Here is a 19,869-nt window from a genome sequence, read left to right on the forward strand (position 1 = left end):
AACAAGGGAACAGGAAGTGTAAAAAACGCCGATATGCCTATAAACTCATGCACATATTTTAACAGTCTATTGGATTTCTGCCAAGGGACCGAAATTGTCAATTTGTCAGTTATAAATGCAAGCTATTGGTTTTGTGTCGGTCTGGATTTTGTAGTCACGCAACAAAATTAAACCGTTGCGGCAAGAAAGCCACGAATCATCCACTCGTCGTCTCAATATTTAACACAAGCTCTGACGTAATTAACTTGCGTCTTCCCCTCAACATTATCCGTATGCAATTATGTTTTCTTAAGCATTAGTTAAGAAAGCAGGACACAAGACGTCTGAACCACTTTTACGCTCGAGGTGAGCCCGGATTTAAGTTTACGTTACGGAGCTGCCGCGCTTACTGGAAACGAGCCGACGCCGTGATGTGCAGCAGACTCGGTTCATTAGCTGAAGAGATGTAATGAGCCAGCAGGTCGGACTCGGCTCGGATTCAGAGCCGACAGAAAAGAAAAAGGAAAGATCGAAAGAGGCCACACAGTTGTGACGAGACAGAAGCTATTGGTGTGGCATGGAAATAAAAAGTGGGTTTTGGTGCTTTAAAAAAAAAAAGTAGACAATCATAAACTTTATTCAACCTGCTGTGGGCCAAAAAATAAATAAAGATGCCAGCAGCATTTCTGGGTCTGGCAACGATTCAGTTGTGTTGAAAGACGCCAGAACACGACAGATGTTTGTCGTCATGAGAAGCGAAGACCGACCTCTGGGGTTTCTCCGGTCATGGCACAGCACCGCTGCGTGACGGCTGAAAAGACGACATGTGACGCTTTTCTAGAAGGTGTTGCTCTCATCATGTGGTACAACATGTGAGAAAGACCTCAAAAGGGAGGTGGAAACACAGGACTTTTTAAATTACAACTTAAATGTTATTATATTGAATTAAAAACTGGAACCTAAAAATAAGTTTCTGGCAATTTCCACTCTCAAACATTACTACTGCAGTAAAATTACAACTTGTATGTTGTCATTACATTGAATTCACACAAATAAGCTACTTGAATTGATTGTGGAAATTCATATTTTTTTATTTACGGTTCTACGAGACGCTGGAGTTTGTATCACTTCCGATACACGTATATAACTTTTTACTAATTTAAGTTAATTGTTTTACTTCATTTATTTTAAATGTATTGTTATTTGCTATGAAACGTCACAAATAAGTCACCATACACCGAGAAACTGTCGCTTCTCCCAACGACAATAATCCAGACGGGTAAAGGACTAAACTTCACGCTGTCTGTGAAGTTGTACTCATTCCTGCCGTCCATCACAACTTTTCAAATGTATGTTTTTCGCATTACTTTTCAATAAAAGCGAGACGTTTATTTTGTATTTGTTTAACCGCCACTAGGAGTTATCGAAGCTGTAAATTGTCGACATGTCCTGAAGAGCCGTGAGCTGGAACGAGATTATGCAAGTGCAGTCAAATGAATGCAAAAAATTAAAAAGAGTTTTGAATACCTCTTGTCCAGGAACAAATACAAAATGTGATGTCATTCAAACAGATGCAGATTAAATTCAGGAGAATATTTTGTAATTTTTTGTACAGAGAACACATTTTTTCTTGTTACATCCTCCGATAATTTAAATAAAAGTAAAAAAACTATTTTGAAGTAAATTTGAAACACTTGAAATTACACAAACTGATTTAAGTGTTGGACGGGATGTTGTCGAACACCTCAGAAGCTTTGAGCTCCAAGGTTTGATTTTGATTATCGCTTAAAAAGCAAACGCACAATTGCCGCAACACACCAGCAACTGCCTGAAACCGAATAAAAAGGGGGTCGAAAAGGAGGATTAAAGTTTGCTCGAAGAAGATTAGATTCATCTCATGATAATGTTCCCCTATCCTATTATTTTAAATAATGAACACCTTCCAAACGCTAGCGATTATTCCAAAAATAATTCTGATTTCCAGCGGGTATTGGACAGCAATTATACACATCACTAAACATGCACTAAACTCCACAATCATGCTGAAGCCATAATCTGAGCTACCATTGTTATTCTGGGGGAGATGCGCCCCGGCGGGGGAGAGTTGAGGTTGACAGCGTTATTGATGAGCGCTGAGCGGCGCTCAAAGAGCGAAAGAAGATGGGAGGATAATGGATGTCATAGCGATGTCACAGCGATGACACCGAGCCAGCAGCCTTGGTGACTTTGACGCCACCTGCGGTTTCAACTGTTCCGATAGATTTTACTTTTCAGAACTGAAAGTGTGTGAAACGTTAAATATCATGTGGTCTGAATGTGAGGAGTGTGATTACTCGCAATGAATTGTTCATCTAATGGTTACTGCATTCACCGGTAAAGGATTATCGGAGGATGTAACAAGGAAAAATGTGTTCTTTGTACAAAAAAATTACAAAATATTCTCCTGAATTTAATCTGCATCTGTTTAAATGACAAAACATTTTGTATTTGTTCCTGGATAAGAGGTATTTAGAACTTTTACATTTTTGTATTGAATACATTTAGCAAAGTAATGTGAGTAAGTACAATAAGTCTTTCCAGTTAATATTTGGTTGTAGAAGTAAAAAATAAAGTAAGCCAGAGGATTTTTCTGAAAGTTACCGTTAGCTAGTTGCTTAAATAAATATGGGCTGTAGCAGGGTTTCTGTTAGCTCATGATTTACATCCTCACACCTACTACATGAAAGAGATAAAGAAACACAAGATTGACCAAATAAGGCAGCAAATCCCAAGGAATCCTGTTGCTATTGGATGAATCTGGTGCACATTATTCACTTCCAATGCTAACGTTCGGTTAGTTATGAAGGAAAGCAGAAAGCGACGCACTCCAACTTTCATGCCCAGAAACCACGACCCACCGGTACTTTTATAAAGAGGCTAATAAATTACCAATATTACATTTTATTACGGTGACAATATGATCGTGTTAAGCCGGTAACGACTGCCCTTTAATAGCCAAACAAAAAGAAAACGGTTATTGCAGGTTTCTGGGAAGTTCCCATATTGGAGGTTTGACGATATCCCTTTGTATGGTAGCGTGTGACAAGACCAAAATAAATCACCTGCTCCAGATAAACAACAATGACGTAAACCTTTTATATTCTCCTGAACTACACTACCGGTCAAAAGTTTTAGAACGCCTCAATTTCTCCAGTTTTTATTGAAATGTAAACAGTTTAATTTTGCGATGTCCTCTGAAATTAAAGCATAGACCAAATAAACAATTGTAGATAAAAAAGAAAAAAATCATGAAGTCGTTTAGTTTAACAAAATGTAATCAACATTTTTGTCGCCTGTTGCAGATATAACAGCCGAACACACTCGTTGCTTTCTTTCTACAGTGGAAATAAAAATAGTTCCGAAAGTTCTTCCCAGCACTGCAGAAGTTCCCACATTTTTGTTGTCCTTGCGGGTTGCTTTCATGTGTTCCCTGAAATAGGGAAACTTTGAAAAATTTACATTATTTCTCCGTTTTTGGGAACCTAAACCTTTTTGTTTAACCTCTGGCAGTTTGCCGCTGACCTTTGTACCATCTCAGGTTATTCACTTGAAGTGAACTGCTGACATATCAACAACAAATGGAAAGATGGGGGTGTTCTAAAACTTTGACCGGCAGTATGAGAGCTATGCAAAACAAAAACATGACGGTGAATAAGAAAAACGAAGAGAGCGAGACCCTGGGCTGCTATTTACCCAGACATTGAGGAGTCATGAGGAGACGTCTGGTGAGAAACGGGCAATAAGCTGCACCCCGCCGGGCCGCTGGGGAGACATTCACCCTGACATTCAGTTGTATTAGTACCACTTTTAAAGAACACTCATTCACACCGTGCTCTTTCCACATGGAGAGACCGGCTGAGCAGATAGACGCAGCACTGACGCGATCCGGTTAATTTTAAAATGTCATTTGCAGGATGTAAAAAAAAACATATATATATATATATAATTAAATCGTATTCGCATTGGAGCAAAAACATGACGTGCAGGAAGTGGAATTTAACTTTTGGAAGATAAGAGACGAGCGTTCGAGGAGTTAATTGTCAATCGCGTTACATAATGACGACAATAAACCTCGAATCGGCCTCTTTTCTAGCAAGCAGCCGGCAGCTGTTTTCAATAAAAAAGCTTTTATAAAGCCAGTGAGCTCACCTGCCTGGCACCAATCAGACAGACGGCAAGAAACTGGACTAGTGAAGAGACATTTTTCCCCCGTGGTCAGTGGAAACCAAAGCCTAGCTAACGGAAAGAATATCGGACCTGAATTCAAGTTTAACTTAGAATTAATGTTATTTAAAGTACGTGCTTATTTATTGCTTGGTTGTTGTCAACACATGTCTGTATGAAACACATTGGCTAATTCCAAAGTTAGGCCATTTGTGTCATTATTAGATGATGAGCGCTAACACAGGACTTTCACCCAGGAGATCGTATTTCGTGTCTCGTGTAAAAAAACTAAGTCGATGAATGATTTTGATTGATGTGAGTCGGTAATCGAGTTCACGCACAATCTTTTTCTAATCTTTTTCTAAATCTTGCAAAGTAGTATTGTTGCCTAACTTCCTGTGAAGTGAGAGGTTAATTCTGAGGACACGTAGTTAAGACTTTATAGTTTGTTTTAACTGGCTAGTGTTTAATGGTCCTCGGGATGAACCTGCTGGAAATTCACTTTGGCCACTGCCTTGTGTATACATTTATATATTTTGTTTCCTCTGTATATTTAGTATTAGTATTGTTATTGTGTTGTATTTTTATTTTCTATTAATGCTCTAATGTGCACCCGCTGCTGTGATCCGGAAATGTCCCCACTGTGGGACTAATAAGGGATTATCTAATCTAATCTAATGGCAATTCAAAAATATCTTTACATTTCAAAGTAAGGCAATCATGCAGTGATGGATGTGAGACACAGAACATTCATGCAGAAGGCTGAGTCATCATGAAGCCGACGTGGTGGCATTAATCCAGTCTGTCGGAAACATTCATCTTTTCTCGAGCACACAACACAAGAATGTAGAGGTTAGCATAAAGGAACACTTAGCGGCGGACGGCCTCAGGGGGCCGGGGTCAAGGGTCACTTGATTCATGGGCATTATTGCTGCTACACAACACAAAACATTGTACATGTTGACACACAGGCTTGTGTGCAGATGGATACACCAACGGGAGACCTTCACCCTCACTGCTCTGTCACAATAAAAACCCTAATGCATTATGGGTCCTCTGGGCAGTTGCTATTCATAGTACCTTCTGCCAAATGTCACTGCTGCAAGGTTATTGACATTAACGTATCGGCTAGTATCGCAGCCAGTCGGTTAAATAACCAGCGAGTCCAACAGCGAATCAACCTATCCTATCGATCAACCTAACCTATCCTATCGATCGATCTATTGATCGATCTATCTTACTGCAACTTGTTGGAATGTATTGAGCAAGACCTGTGTTCTGTGGTTGACCTTGACCTCATTGGATGAAATATTAGAGAATGACCTTCCACGCTTCAGTCCCATTTAGAGTCCTGCTGTGAAAGCTCTGTATGGCACATCCGTGACATTTGGAACAGAAGATCAATTATTTCTGCTTTATATTGTTTCTCCCAGGAGTTGTTGGGAGAATAAACTGAAAAAACTACTAATTGGTTTGCATGATTTAATAAATGTCAGTTTCATCCACTTGTACTGTGGATTATTAATTTGTACTTTCCATTGCAGCACGGACTAGGGAATCTGATGGCAATTGAAGCATCCCAATTTATTTAAAAAATAAAAGAAACGCACAGATATCAGAAAAGCTCAATCAATCAAACGATTTTCCGAGAATTAATTATATTTAAAAGTATGATTCACTTTTAACCGTCTTTCCAAAACGCATTAAATTGGTTTACCGCCATGTACGTGTGCACAAACAAGTAATTTGGCTTGGTGATTGGTGCCTTACACTAAACGGTGTAATAGTATAAGACTTTATACAAATTAAAAATGGTACAATAGAATAAACAAAACTTTTTAGAGTCGCTGGGAGCCAGCTGCTGACACCGAGGTCACATCTTCTCTTTTATTGTTTGAGCGAGCTCAAAGAAACATCTGATTCATAGTCAAATAAAAAGATCGTCAAAGCAGATTTTTGCATAATCTTAGTGAGCACACGTTTGTTTTGCTGACACTGCGGTAAGCGATGGAAGAAACACTTTTTATGTCATTATGCAGCTGATTTATAACACAGGATTCTCATAACAAGACAGGATTTTAATCTCAATTTTGTTTTCCCGTCATTTATCATCAGTGAACTGTCTGTGATGACTCTCTGTAACAGTGGTGGAAGATATTATTATTATTATTATGTAGAGTAATAATACACTAGTGTATAAATACTATGTTACAACTAAAAATTCTGGATTCAAAATGTACTTAAATTACCAAAAGTTAAAGTACTCATATTGGATAAAAGCCCGTTTCAAAATCATGTTTGCTTTCCAGGTTTTCCATGACCCTACAAAACCTGGATTGGTCAGGGCTTGCAATGTATTTTTTTTTTTAATCAACTTTGTTCCAAAAATGTATTACAACTCTTTTGAAATAACTCCTGACAAAGACAACACAGTTTGAGAAAACGACGTGGACACGGAAGTTAATCCCGTGAAATAAACCATTGTCTTAGAAAAGGCCGTAAACGTGGAGCTCTTGACTCGTGGTTGTGTCATCGTTTATCTTGCATTACATTTAAAATGAACAAAGCCAGAGAAAAAGAAATGTACTAAATTTAAACAATGAAAATATTTTATCGGATCGGAAAGTTTTTCCTTGATGGATGTCTCCATTATTATTTTATGTCTTTAAATAACTGCCAGTACATTTATCTCAGTAATCAAAATGTCCTCGCTTCAAAGGAAGATTTTCTTTAACATATGAAATGAAGTTAAAAATCTCTGGGCTTTAAAAAATATAGTTTTCCCCTTGATTCAGCAGATATTTATAATGTAATAGATCATGATTGCATCTTCCATATAGATCCAGTAACTTGAGACTCGACGTATTCATAAGAAATGCACTTTTCAGCGACCTGGTGGAGAGACGGTCAGGATAGTAAATTACGGTCATCGGTAACTTGGCAGCTCGGCGCGTTTCCTTCATCAGCGTCATTTAATTAGTGTTTGTAAGTTATGACAACGATGCTCATTGGATCGTAAAACACGTTTTATGTGTCATCAGTTATGGATTATTACAGCTCTGACATATAATCGCTGCAGGTAATGACAAAAGTTGCCGTGGCACAATTACAACGGAGTCACCGGAGCCACGCACATGCATTGTATAATAAGGTAATTTAGCTTACATTTTTGTTTAAATGTGGAGATTTTTAGGCTGTCCTTTCTTCATAAATCTACTCCGAAAATTATAGAAACGTGACATCTTTTATAGTTCATAGCATTAAATACAAAATGTGTTGTAGAAACTTGGAGTGATCGCTTCGGCACATCAATCACAAAATAAGTTTCCAGTCGCCTGCGTGTTTGTGAATAAGTAAGGTCTACATACTTTTACAGAGCATTTTGATAAAGTGTGAGGACCTAACCCTTATTCTGTGTCCTTTTAAATCAACTCAATGGGCCCTTTACTGTTTTATTATTTTTCATGTGGTTATTTTTTAGATATCTATATATGTTTTATTGATTTTCACAGTTTTTATCCAACCAGAGAAAAGGATTCACACATGTCTGAGAGCAATTACAGATTGAAATTTAAAACCTCATTCCCAACCCTACCCACCCAACTGAACCGATGTAGGGTTACAGGCTATGGAACTCATACATTCGGGTACATTCAGGTACATTCATCTCTCTACATCCATCTGCCTGATAGAGCACGGAGGTCTGGATCGTAGAATATGCCGACTACCAACTATGCCACGGCCCTGTTGAGACTCCGCCCACTGTTGAGACTCCGCCCACTCCTCCTCTCTACCTCCATCTGCCTGATGGATCCTAGAGGTCTGAATCGTGGAATATGCTTACTATTAACTATTCATACACTCTGTCATATTAATTGAATGCGTTTTAACTCTAATGATTCCTTCTGGTCACATGACATCTATTGTTCTGTCCATCCTGGAGAGGGATCCTCCTCTGTTGCTCTCCTGAAGGGTTCTTCCCTTTCTTCTCGAGTTTTTCCTAATCCGATGTGAGGTTTTCTGGACAGGTATGTCTATATGTACAGATTGTAAAGCACTCTGAGACTAATTTGTAATTTGTGAAAATGGGTTATACAAAATTAACTGAAAATTTAATTCAGAGGACGGAGATGTAAAGTCAAATAATTGCATTAATCATGACGCCATGAGAATACTGTTGAAGACACCGAGGTGGACAAGTGCAACTGAGAAGTTTGTGGCTGCAGGAGTCAAGACATTCAAAGCGGTTTTAAGAAATCTAATTTACAAATTCATCTGCCGGGTTAATGACTCTGAAAATGAGATTGTCATGTTTTTTATCAAATATAAAATTCAGCGCTACATGCTACCAGTCCCAGCTGTGGAGACACTGGTACAGCTGTCTATTTATAAAGCATGTGTAGTTCTTAGTTTTTTACTTGTGATTTTGTATGTATTTTATTATATTTTAATATATTGTACTATTTTGACCTTGAGTCTGTAATATAAATTTGATTGAATCGATCCATGTGGTTATTTTTACACAAAGCAGCAATATTTTCCATGACACGTGTGGCACTACGAGACGTCTCCTAGAAATGATTTTATGGATCGTGTATTGGAGTCTGTGGTTATGTTTAGGCAACAAAACCTGCAGTCTGAAGTTCCTGGGTGTCTCCATCGACTGGAAGGCCGATATCAACGCTCTGTACAAGAGGGGGAAAAGTCCACTATATTCCCTTTAATTTTTTACATTTTAATTTCCTTTATTATTTAAATGTAATATGCCCTGCTACTTGTATTTTATTGTATTTTTGTAAAACCTGTTTTGCTGCTGCTTCAATAAATTTCCCCCTGGGGATGAATAAAGTTAAATCTAATCTAAGTCTAGTCTCAATTGGTTTTGTGAAACAATTCTTGGTGCTAATGTGATTTGCTTTTATTGTGATCTTTTCTCAGCTACTACTTTTTAGATTGCCTCGCCTAAAAGTGTTCTTCTAGCCTTCTCCGGTTTCACGTTACCCGGAAGTAAGTCGAAATTTCTCCTTCCCTGGTTGACGTTGCTTGGCTTGACATATTTTTGTGGTTCACGTTGCCCGGGATCTTTTCCTAATTTCCTAGTTTTACGTTCCCTGGCAAGAAGTAATCTTCCAGTATCCTACCAATTTTCTCAATATAATAATAATAATAATAATATGTTTAGGTTAATACAAACTACTTTTGGTATGGTTTTAGAAAATATCGTGAAACGGTCACATCTCCGCTGACTTCTTGTTTTACTCGGGGCACAAACAGTGGTCTCCTCTTTTTGATTGAAATAAATCTTTTAAAAAAGGTCTAAAACCAATAAGTCATTATTTCCCAAATGAAGCGAAAAGAATAACATAGAGAAAAAAAGACGATTCATGTGAGAAACAATTGTTGAATGGGTGCATCAAAACACATATTTCTTTATCTCTGCGACACTGAAGTGGCAATTATCTTTCATATTACCTCACGGGGTTCGAACTAATGCTTAACGTGGCGTTTACCTGTCAATCAGCGTTAGCGTATCGACTCTGTGACAGATAATTTATTATCAGACGTCACCTGCTAACATGTCAGCTGTCTGGAGGCCCACTGGGACCGAATAGGAACGTGCTCCACATATGCCCATTATTATTATGTCATACTGTCTATTGTTGGAACGTCTAGAATATACCTTGGAGTGAATGTAAGCACCTTTTGAACAAGGAAAATCTAATTTTAAAGTGTTAGCTGTCAGAATAGCTGCTATTATTAGATGTTTCTCCTCTGAAATCCCTCAACTGATTGGTCACTGCACCGAGTCTCGGGTGGATACACATTTAATTTTGTCGTTTATTTACACATTTAATATTGTAGTTTATTTACACATTTAATGGTGTAGTTTATTTACACATTTAATATTGTAGTTTATTTACACATTTAATATTGTAGTTTATTTACACATTTAATATTGTAGTTTATTTACACATTTAATATTCAATTCAGTTTATTTGTATAGCCCAATTTCACAAATTACAAATTTGTCTCAGAGTGCTTTACAATCTGTACACACAGACATCCCTGCCCCAAAACCTCGCATCGGATATTGTAGTTTATTTACACATTTAATGGTGTAGTTTATTTACACATTTAATATTGTAGTTTATTTACACATTTAATTTGGTAGTTTATTGACACATTTAATATTGTAGTTTATTTACACATTTAATATTATAGTTCATTCACACATTTAATATTGTAGTTTATTTATACATTTAGAATGTTTGTTTATTTACACATTTAATATTGTAGTTTATTTACACATTTAATATTGTAGTTCATTTGGAAACCAATCATTTGGATTTCAAGTCCATTTTCAGATCACTTATTCATACATAATAAATATTTTTAAAAATGGTTTGAAGTGAATACATTTTTAGGGTCCTCGTCGACTTCGTCGTAGAGGAACCTATTGTTTTTCAAAGGATTATTATTATTCTCGGTCCGCAAGAAACGACGACTCCCGCACCAACGCACGCCCCAGAGAATTTAAATTCCACATGCAGAAGCAGTGAAAATTCAATTTATTGAGTTTTTTAGTATGTATATTAAAAGAAATGGCTCTATGGCTCCCCCTTTAAACTTTCTTTTTAGTTTTTCTTCCCGATGACCATTGATTTGAGTCAGAGATCCAAGAAAGGACCAGAATTGACCAGCTCTACAAAAAAGCCTCCCTAAGCCCGCCTTCGCTTTTTTTTTTCTTTTTTTTGTTTTTTTTTTTTTTTCTCTTTTTTTTCAACACTTCTGTCCGAATTCGTCCACTTCATGTGGTTCATGTTTTGTTCATCATTATTGATTCAAATTTATTAGAGAGTTGCGTTCAGTCATTATGTTCAGAAGATATGAAGAAATGATCCAACAAGGGGGTTTGTGTGTAAATTTATCTAACAAATAAATCTCCTTGACCATCTCACCATCCTGGTAAATTGGTAGCAAGGACACCTTTTAACACCTTTTACATTCATTTTACATTTGAACATTAGGGGCGCTATAATCAATCCCTCGTAATATGCCTTTTTTGCCTTTTTTTTGTTTTTTTAGTTAACAACAGTTAATTCCTCCTAGAGCTACCTCCTATTCATCAAAAAATTGGATGTTATGGTCTTGAGAGACTTTGATCTGAAAAAAAATAAAAAATTGCGCAAAATATAAACTATGTGCGTTTGCCGGACGGGCAAAAAAACGCCATCGCCATATGAAAATTGACGAATGGTAATATTCCATAATCTCTATGGAATCTATCCATTAATACATCATACATCATGACATAATGACCTGAAAGACATCCATATGCTAATTTTTTTTTTTAAAGAAAAGAAATTCGCCATGAAAATTTAAATTGCCGTTAATCATACCATACATAATGGAATCTGCTGACCACATCACCTGATATACATAATGACCCATATGCCATATTTATTTTAATGTTTCCATATTTTTTTTTTTTTTGAAAATAAACGTTTGCAATTCGCCATGATAATTGTGTAATCTCGTTCATCATGTATAAATCATACCCACTCCATATTTCATATCATACCCATATAATAATGACCATTTTTTTTTTTTTTTTAATTTTCCATTTTTTTTTTTTTAAAAAAAAGATGTTATATTAATACATGATGGAATCTGCTTGTTTTTTACATACATCATATGGAAATGCCTAATTTATATATATCATCTAATTTTTCATGACCTGACACAAGACATAAATAACTTTTTTTTTTTTTCTTTTTTTATATACTAGCTCTGCAAATTATTTTTTTACATGTTTTTTACTTTTAAGATAGACCTAAGACCTTATTCAGATCCTCTGTGATAGTACCAGAATAGAAATAAGACCTCGATATGATTCTTCTGGTTAGGAGCGTAGCTACATTTACTTTATCACATCATTTAATTTATGTGACAAGGTCTCACTCGCTCCTGCTGGTATGGATGCTCTCGTAATGGTCTGTTCAACAGCGCTCTGCTCTCAATCAAACCCTGACCCGCGCCTCAAAGCTCACTGGAGTATCAAGGCCTGAGAGCAAAGTAAGCCTTTTCAGGCCTTCTTTTTGCCAGGAGTCAGCGCGCCACAAACGCGCGGCGCAAGTCGAGGGCCGCGGTGCGAAGCAGCGCCAGCGCGGCTGCTCGCGGCGCAGCGGCGTCCCACCAGCTGCCCGGTTCCAGCCCCATTATTATTGTTTTTTTTGTCATCTGATAAAACCCTGAAGAGATGAAAAGTTTCCCGCTGCTCTCTTGTTCTGACAAGGCGCTTCCCGTCGCACCTCTTTACCCCTCGCTGAGCTTTGTCCTACTCAAAAGGTCGTGGGGAGCGATTTTTGAGATCTGAATATTTGAATATTTGACAGACGCTCCTGGCAGGAAACTTGTTGTGTAACTGATTTGCTCCACATAGTCTCCAGTAAACAGTTTTAAGTTTTGGATTACACTCGGAGAGGAAGAAGAGGAGGGTGAATCCTTTGCATCTCCTTTTCTTTGTAGGCAAATTGTTGGTGAATCGTGTTTCCTAAACCTAACCTAACTTTATTTTTGAAAGGGAATGTAAACTGACTGTGTGGCTTTTGTGGGGAAATCTCCGAAAAAATGTAGAGCAACATTTAAAAAAGGCTCAAACTTCAATAATAGCATTTACATTTTATATGCATAACGCTTTAAAACGTACTCAAAGCAATGAGAGATTACATAACGATAAGAAACAATACATGTGTGTTTTAAATAATATCCCTTGAGATGCAAACTGTCAAATTAAAGTAATGACAAATGTTACTAACTTATTTAAGCCCCGATTACCTGGAACATAATATCTTTCTTAATTATTTCTTTGGTCATTTAAGGATTTTTTTCCCCTTATCAACAAAAACTAATCTGGCCAGCATACCTTTTTAATAAATAAAAAAATGATCACAATGTTTTTGTGGTTGCAGACTAACATGGTGATGAAACATATTGTGCCTTTTTTTAGAAGAGGCGTAAATAAAGAGCCCGACTGGTCTTCACCGACTGACGTTAACAGAAGTTGATATCTTGACGTTGACTGTTCAACAAACGGGAATGAAAGAAAAGCCTGACGGCGTCTGTCTTCACACCGAGTATTCTTCTCTTTCACTCTGCTTCACCTCCTCTTCCTCCTCTGTTCATCTCCTCGCCAACAGACGCGAGCGTCTCCCACTGCTTCCTTCCCCCAAAGCGTGGCGACTGATTGACAGAGTGGTTTATGGGTATTTATCAAGCCCAGAGGGGTGTTCGGGGTTGGCAATCGCTGACAACCTATCACTTAAACACACAACTCTTTTCAAGTAGCGCGGCGTTATCTCCTCTTTGCCGAGTTTCCTTTTCTTTATCTCTGCCTCTTTGTTGTTGGTTTTGCGGTGGAGGTTTAGAAAGTCCTCGGTGTACCTGGGAGCGATAAGGGCTATTAATAGAGAAGGGGGGGGGGGGGTGTTCGCATAGTTTATACCTGCAAAAAGAGATGCACCATAATTTTAATTTAACCCACAAAATGCGTTTGTTATCGTGACACGGGGAGTACAGAGAGACGGATGTCCCTGTTGGAAACCCAACCTTATCTCAGAGGAGAGCGTCTACAAAGACGTGATGACGCAGTTCCGGCTTCTTGCTCGTCAGTGACGGGAGATCTCCAGGACTTCAAGGAGCTCCCGCTGGCCTGCCGGCTCTGATCCTGGAGGCTCTCGGCGGTTCCTCCTGGCGCTTGAAGCTCTGAAGCTCCACCGGGTTCTTGTTTTTCCTCCTCTCGATTGTCAAGGAGTCTTTTTACCCTCTTGCCGTCGTAGATGTTCGCTCTCTAGCTGCGTTCATCGTTTCTCATTGTTTCGGCCCTCTCAACTCGACCTCCGTGTTGGTTTTTAGCCAGAGAGAAAGGCACACGGATGTAGGAGTTGAGTGATGGATGGATGGGTGGATAGGAAGAGAGGCGAGGCGGGTTGATGTGTGGACGCAGGGTTAGAAGCAGGAAGAGCACAGAGCGGTCACTACTTTTTGACACCTTGGTTTCTGCAGGACTGCCATCATCCGGCGGCCATCTTTTCTTCTTCTCCCATCATCAGTTCCGACGTTACTTGCCGTTGATTGACGATAGACGTCTTCTGCTCTCGGTCACTCTGCAGTTTCTTAACCCTTGTGTTGCCTTCGGGTCATTTTGACCCGATTCAATATTTAACCCTCCTGTCGCCTTCGGGTCAATTTGACCCGATTCAATGTTTAATGTCGGTGTTCTTTCGGGAGTCAACAAACAAACATAAAGTACCTCACACTTAAACTTGGAAAACAATATTAATTCTAATAATTTTCTGGAGATTTTAATAGCTGGGGTCATATTGACCTCAAGGGTAAAATATGTTAGTAAATATAAAGGTAACAGGAGGGTTAAACATTGAATCGGGTCATATTGACCCGAAGGCGACACAAGGGTTAAGTCTGGGATGGAGATTGGTCTTTTTTTTATCTTCACTTAGCTATGAATCGCCTTCTGCATATCTCTGTTCTCTTTTTGGAGATGATCCAGGAAATGCAATTCCTTCTTGTTTTCCAGCTGGTGTTTTCTTTCCTCTGTCCTTTGTCTTGTTCTGTGTGCTTGCCTTTGCAATCATCAAATGTGTCTCTATACCCAAAAGAAATGAGTGAAATGTGTGTGAGAACAGAACTAGGTTTTCCTTTTCGCCGTTTCCCGGGATAACGGCCAGGCGAATCTCTTTGATACGAAATAGCACCCGGTTCCCGATCAGGCCGCAGGTTTTCATGTGAAGGCAACACTGCTGAAGGAGATACGGTCCAAACTGGTCGGAAGATGGAGAATAAGAAGATAAAGGGCGCAGGAGTCGGCTTTAGAGCCACACCGAAGAAAGACTTGAAAACAAAGAATGCTCAACCGTTAATTCAATTCAATTCAGTTTATTTGTATAGCCCAATTTCACAAATTACAAATTTGTCTCGGAGTGCTTTACAATCTGTACACATAGACATCCCTGCCCCAAAACCTCACATCGGACCAGGAAAAACTCCCAAATAACCCTTCAGGGGGAAAAAAAGGGAAGAAACCTGGAGGAGAGCAACAGAGGAGGATCCCTCTCCAGGATGGACAGATGCAATAGATGTAATGTGTACAGAAGGACAGATTTAGAGTTAAAATACATTCAATGAATATGACAGAGTGTATGAATAGTTCATAGTAGGCATATTCCACGATGGAGACCTCCACGATCCATCAGGCAGATGGCGGTGGGGAGGAGGAGTGGGCGGAGTCTCAACAGTAGGCGGAGTCTCAACAGGACAGTGGCGTAGTCAGGAGCAGGAATTCCACGACCCAGACCTCAATGATCCATCAGGCAGATAGATCTATGTCGTCTCATAGGGTCCGATGACCCCATGAGACGTGAAGTCAAAAGGACTCGGGGGAGAAAGCAGAGTTAGTAACGTGTGATTGAGAGATGAAAATTCATCCTTAAGGAGAGAAAAAAAGAGGAGATAGGTACTCAGTGCATCCTAAAACGTCCCCCGGCAGCTATAAGCCTATAGCAGCATATCAAGGGGCTGGACCAGGGCAAACCTGATTCAGCCCTAACTATAAGCTCTGTCAAAGAGGAAGGTCTTAAGTCTACTCTTAAACGAGGTGACTGTGTCTGCCTCCCGGACTGAAATTGGAAGCTGGTTCCATAGAAGAGGAGCTTGATAACTAAAGGCTCTGGCTCCCATTCTACTTTTTAAGACTCTAGGAACTACAAGTAGTCCCGCATTTAGTGAGCGTAGCTCTCTAGTGGGGCAATATGGTACTACAAGCTCCTTAAAATATGATGGTGCATCACCAATCAAGGCTTTGTAGGTTAAGAGAATAATTTTAAAAGTGATTCTTGATTTTACTGGGAGCCAGTGCAGAGCAGCTAGTGCAGGAGTGATGTGATCTCTTTTCTTAGTTTTAGTGAGAACACGAGCTGCAGCATTCTGGATCAACTGGAGGGACCTAAGAGACTTATTAGAGCAGCCTGATAATAAGGAGTTGCAGTAATCCAGTCTCGAAGTAACGGACGCGTGAACCAATTTTTCGTCATCTTTTTGAGACAAGATGTGCCTGATTTTTGAAATATTACGTAGATGAAAGAATGCAGTCCTTGAGATTTGCTTTACGTGGGAGTTAAAGGACAAGTCCCGATCAAAGATAACGCCAAGATTCTTTACAGTGGTGTTGGATGCCAGGGCAATGCCGTCTACAGAATCCACATCACCAGATAATTGATCTCTGAGGTGCTCAGGGCCGATTAAAATTACTTCGGTTTTGTCTGAGTTTAACATCAAGAAATTGCAGGTCATCCATGTTTTATGTCTTTAAGACATGCTTGAATTTTACGAGTTGGTTGCTCTCCTCTGGTTTTATCGATAAATATAGTTGAGTATCATCTGCATAACAATGAAAGTTTATGGAGTGTTTCCTGATAATATTGCCCAAAGGAAGCATGTATAAGGTAAATAAAATTGGTCCAAGCACAGAACCTTGTGGAACTCCGTGATTAACGTTGGTGGTTATCGGCGTCATCGTTTACAAATACAAACTGAGATCGATCTGATAAATAGGATTTAAACCAAATTAGTGCCGTGCCTGAAATGCCAATCGACTGCTCCAGTCTCTGTAACAGGATGTCATGGTCAATGGTGTCGAATGCAGCACTAAGGTCTAACAAGACCAGCACAGAGAGGAGTCCTTTATCTGCTGCCATTAAGAGGTCATTTGTAATTTTCACCAGTGCCGTCTCGGTGCTGTGGTGTTTTCTAAATCCTGATTGAAATTTCTCAAATAAACTATTATGATGTAGAAAGTCGCACAACTGATTTGCGACCACTTTCTCAAGGATCTTGGAGAGGAAGGGAGGTTAGAGATCGGTCTGTAGTTAGCCAACACCTCTGGATCCAGAGTGGGCTTCTTCAGGAGAGGTTTAATAACAGCCACTTTGAAGGAGTGTGGTACGTGGCCTGTTAGCAGAGACACATTGATAATATCTAATAGAGAGCCGCCAATTAAAGGCAAAACGTCTTTAAGCAGCCTCGTCGGGATGGGGTCCAAGAGACAGGTAGACGTGTTCGAAGTAGAAACCGTTGAAGATAATTGGTCACGGTTGATGGGAGAAAAGCCCTCCAAATATACACCAGTGGCTCGTCCCAAATATCTCAGGTTCTGGAGGAAGATGGTACTGACCTCACTGTGTCTACATCCCTGAGCTTCACCAGAGAAACACTCACAGTGCACGTTGCTGTCAACAGTAAAACATGATGTTTAAAGTTACAACTCGCAGAAGGATAACTGAATAAACTAGAATGGGCACTCGGTAGAGCGCATACCTTCGCATATCACAAGAGTGGGCATTGAATTATGAAAATGTTGGCATTAGTTGCATGCCAATTGGATAAAAATTGACCGTGCTATGGTAAAAAGAAGATGTTGACCTTTGCATGACCTTGACCTTTGACCCGATTGATCCCAAAATCTAATCATATGCTTCCCGGATAATAACCAATCCCACCCAATTTCATGCGATTCAAGAAGATTTTGGTCTTTTCATGACCTTGACCTTTGACCTGATCGATCCCAAAATCTAATCAAATGGTCCCCGGATAATAACCAACCATCCCACCAAATTTCATGCGATTCGGTTTAAAACTTTTTTTGTTACGCGAGTAACACGCATACAAATAAATAAATAAATACACGGCGATCAAAACATAACCTTCCGCATTTTCAATGCGAAGGTAACAAGCTTTGATGTTTGGGGTTTAGGCCACAAGAGTTAAAGGCCATCACAGAAATTCCAAACCAGATATGCAGCAGGTAAACTTCAGTCACATCCATCAGGCTCCAACCAGGAAACCACCAGTCGGTAAAGGGGAAGTGTGTAAGGATGCAGGAGGCTTGTGAGGAAACACCTGCCGATCGAAGGCTCGGACGAAGACTCAAACGACCGTCTGAAGGCGAGATAACGCTGCAAATGAAATGGAACCGGCGGTCCGTGTGTCGCTATGACACCCGACTTTATATTTAATCTTGAGAGAGGAGCGAGGAGGGATGTAAGCTGGAGGATTAGAGGGTATATATCGAGTCTTGTGGGAGTCGGTGAGTCATTCTTCATTGAGAAGCCCCGGGGGGCTGCAGGTCGATGAGGAGGAAGGGGGCGAGACGCGCTGAGGCTGTAATGGAGCCGAGGCTCGACAGCAGATGTCCTGGTATGTCACGCTCCACCTGTCGCTGAGGCGGCTCTGACATTTCGTGTTTGCCACTTAAGTCAACGTCAGCATTCTCTCTCCTGACCACCAGGGGGCGACTCCTCTGGTTGTATAGAAGTCTATGCTTCATGTGTTAAAGCTGCATTCTCTCTCCTGACCACCAGGGGGCGACTCCTCTGGTTGTATAGAAGTCTATGCTTCATGTGTTAAAGCTGCATTCTCTCTTCTCACCACCAGGGGGCGACTCCTCTGGTTGTATAGAAGTCTATGCTTCATGTGTTAAAGCTGCATTCTCTCTCCTGACCACCAGGAGGTGACTCCTCTGGTTGTATAGAAGTCTATGTTTCATGTGTTAAAGCTGCATTATCTCTCCTGACCACCAGGAGGCGACTCCTCTGGTTGTATAGAAGTCTATGCTTCATGTGTTAAAGCTGCATTCTCTCTCCTGACCACCAGGGGGCGACTCCTCTGGTTGTATATAAGTCTATGCTTCATGTGTTAAAGCTGCATTCTCTCTTCTCACCACCAGGGGGCGACTCCTCTGGTTGTATAGAAGTCTATGCTTCATGTGTTGATGCTGCATTCTCTCTCCTGACCACCAGGGGGCGGCCCCTCTGGTTGTATAGAAGTCTATCCTTCATGTGTTAAACCTCCAGTGGAAGCTTTTGAATGCACACTTTGACTCTCACCCTCAATAAATATATATATATATATATATATATATATATTTCCTCCCGTCTCTGGGAGGAAAAAGTTACACGAGAATATTGAGTCACCCTGCGTCGTTAGAAATGATTACCGATCAGCGTTACGCAACCATCGCTTACGGCGACGCCTCGGCGTGCGACCTATTCCCGGTGCAACCCTCAGTGTGTGTGTGTGTGTGTGTGTCGTCATCCATCATCGGCTAACGGTTAAAACACCGAGCGCTATCTCACCACGGCAGAGGCCTGGCATCACAGCACGCCGCTGGCTCAGTGTGTGTGTGTCTGTGTGTGTGTGTGTGTGTGTGTGTGTTTAGAGGTCACAGGGATTCAAAACATTCAGTAAAATTCAGGTGAAAGTCACCGAGCTGTAAGAGCCTACGGGTGATGTTATAAATATATATATATATATATATAAATATATGTTAATGTTATGAACCCAAACATGAGGGCGTTTGATGTTCCGGAATTTTTGGGACGTCCTCAATAAGTATAAAGCAGAACTCGTGGTTATTTCTTAATAAATATAAATGTTTCCATGGAGATAAGGTACGAATGACCCACATATAGTCATGCAGTAAACTCACATATTTCATACTAGAAAAACATCGGGGAGATCATCGAGAGATAATGCTGAGATTTCCTCTTTTTCTTTGCAAAATTAATAAGGAGTTTTTTTGTACTCAAAGGACTTTGAGTCCGCTGAGGGCTT

The sequence above is a fragment of the Pseudoliparis swirei genome, chromosome 19 (genome assembly GCF_029220125.1).
Source record: "Pseudoliparis swirei isolate HS2019 ecotype Mariana Trench chromosome 19, NWPU_hadal_v1, whole genome shotgun sequence".
NCBI classification, from domain to species: domain Eukaryota; kingdom Metazoa; phylum Chordata; class Actinopteri; order Perciformes; family Liparidae; genus Pseudoliparis; species Pseudoliparis swirei.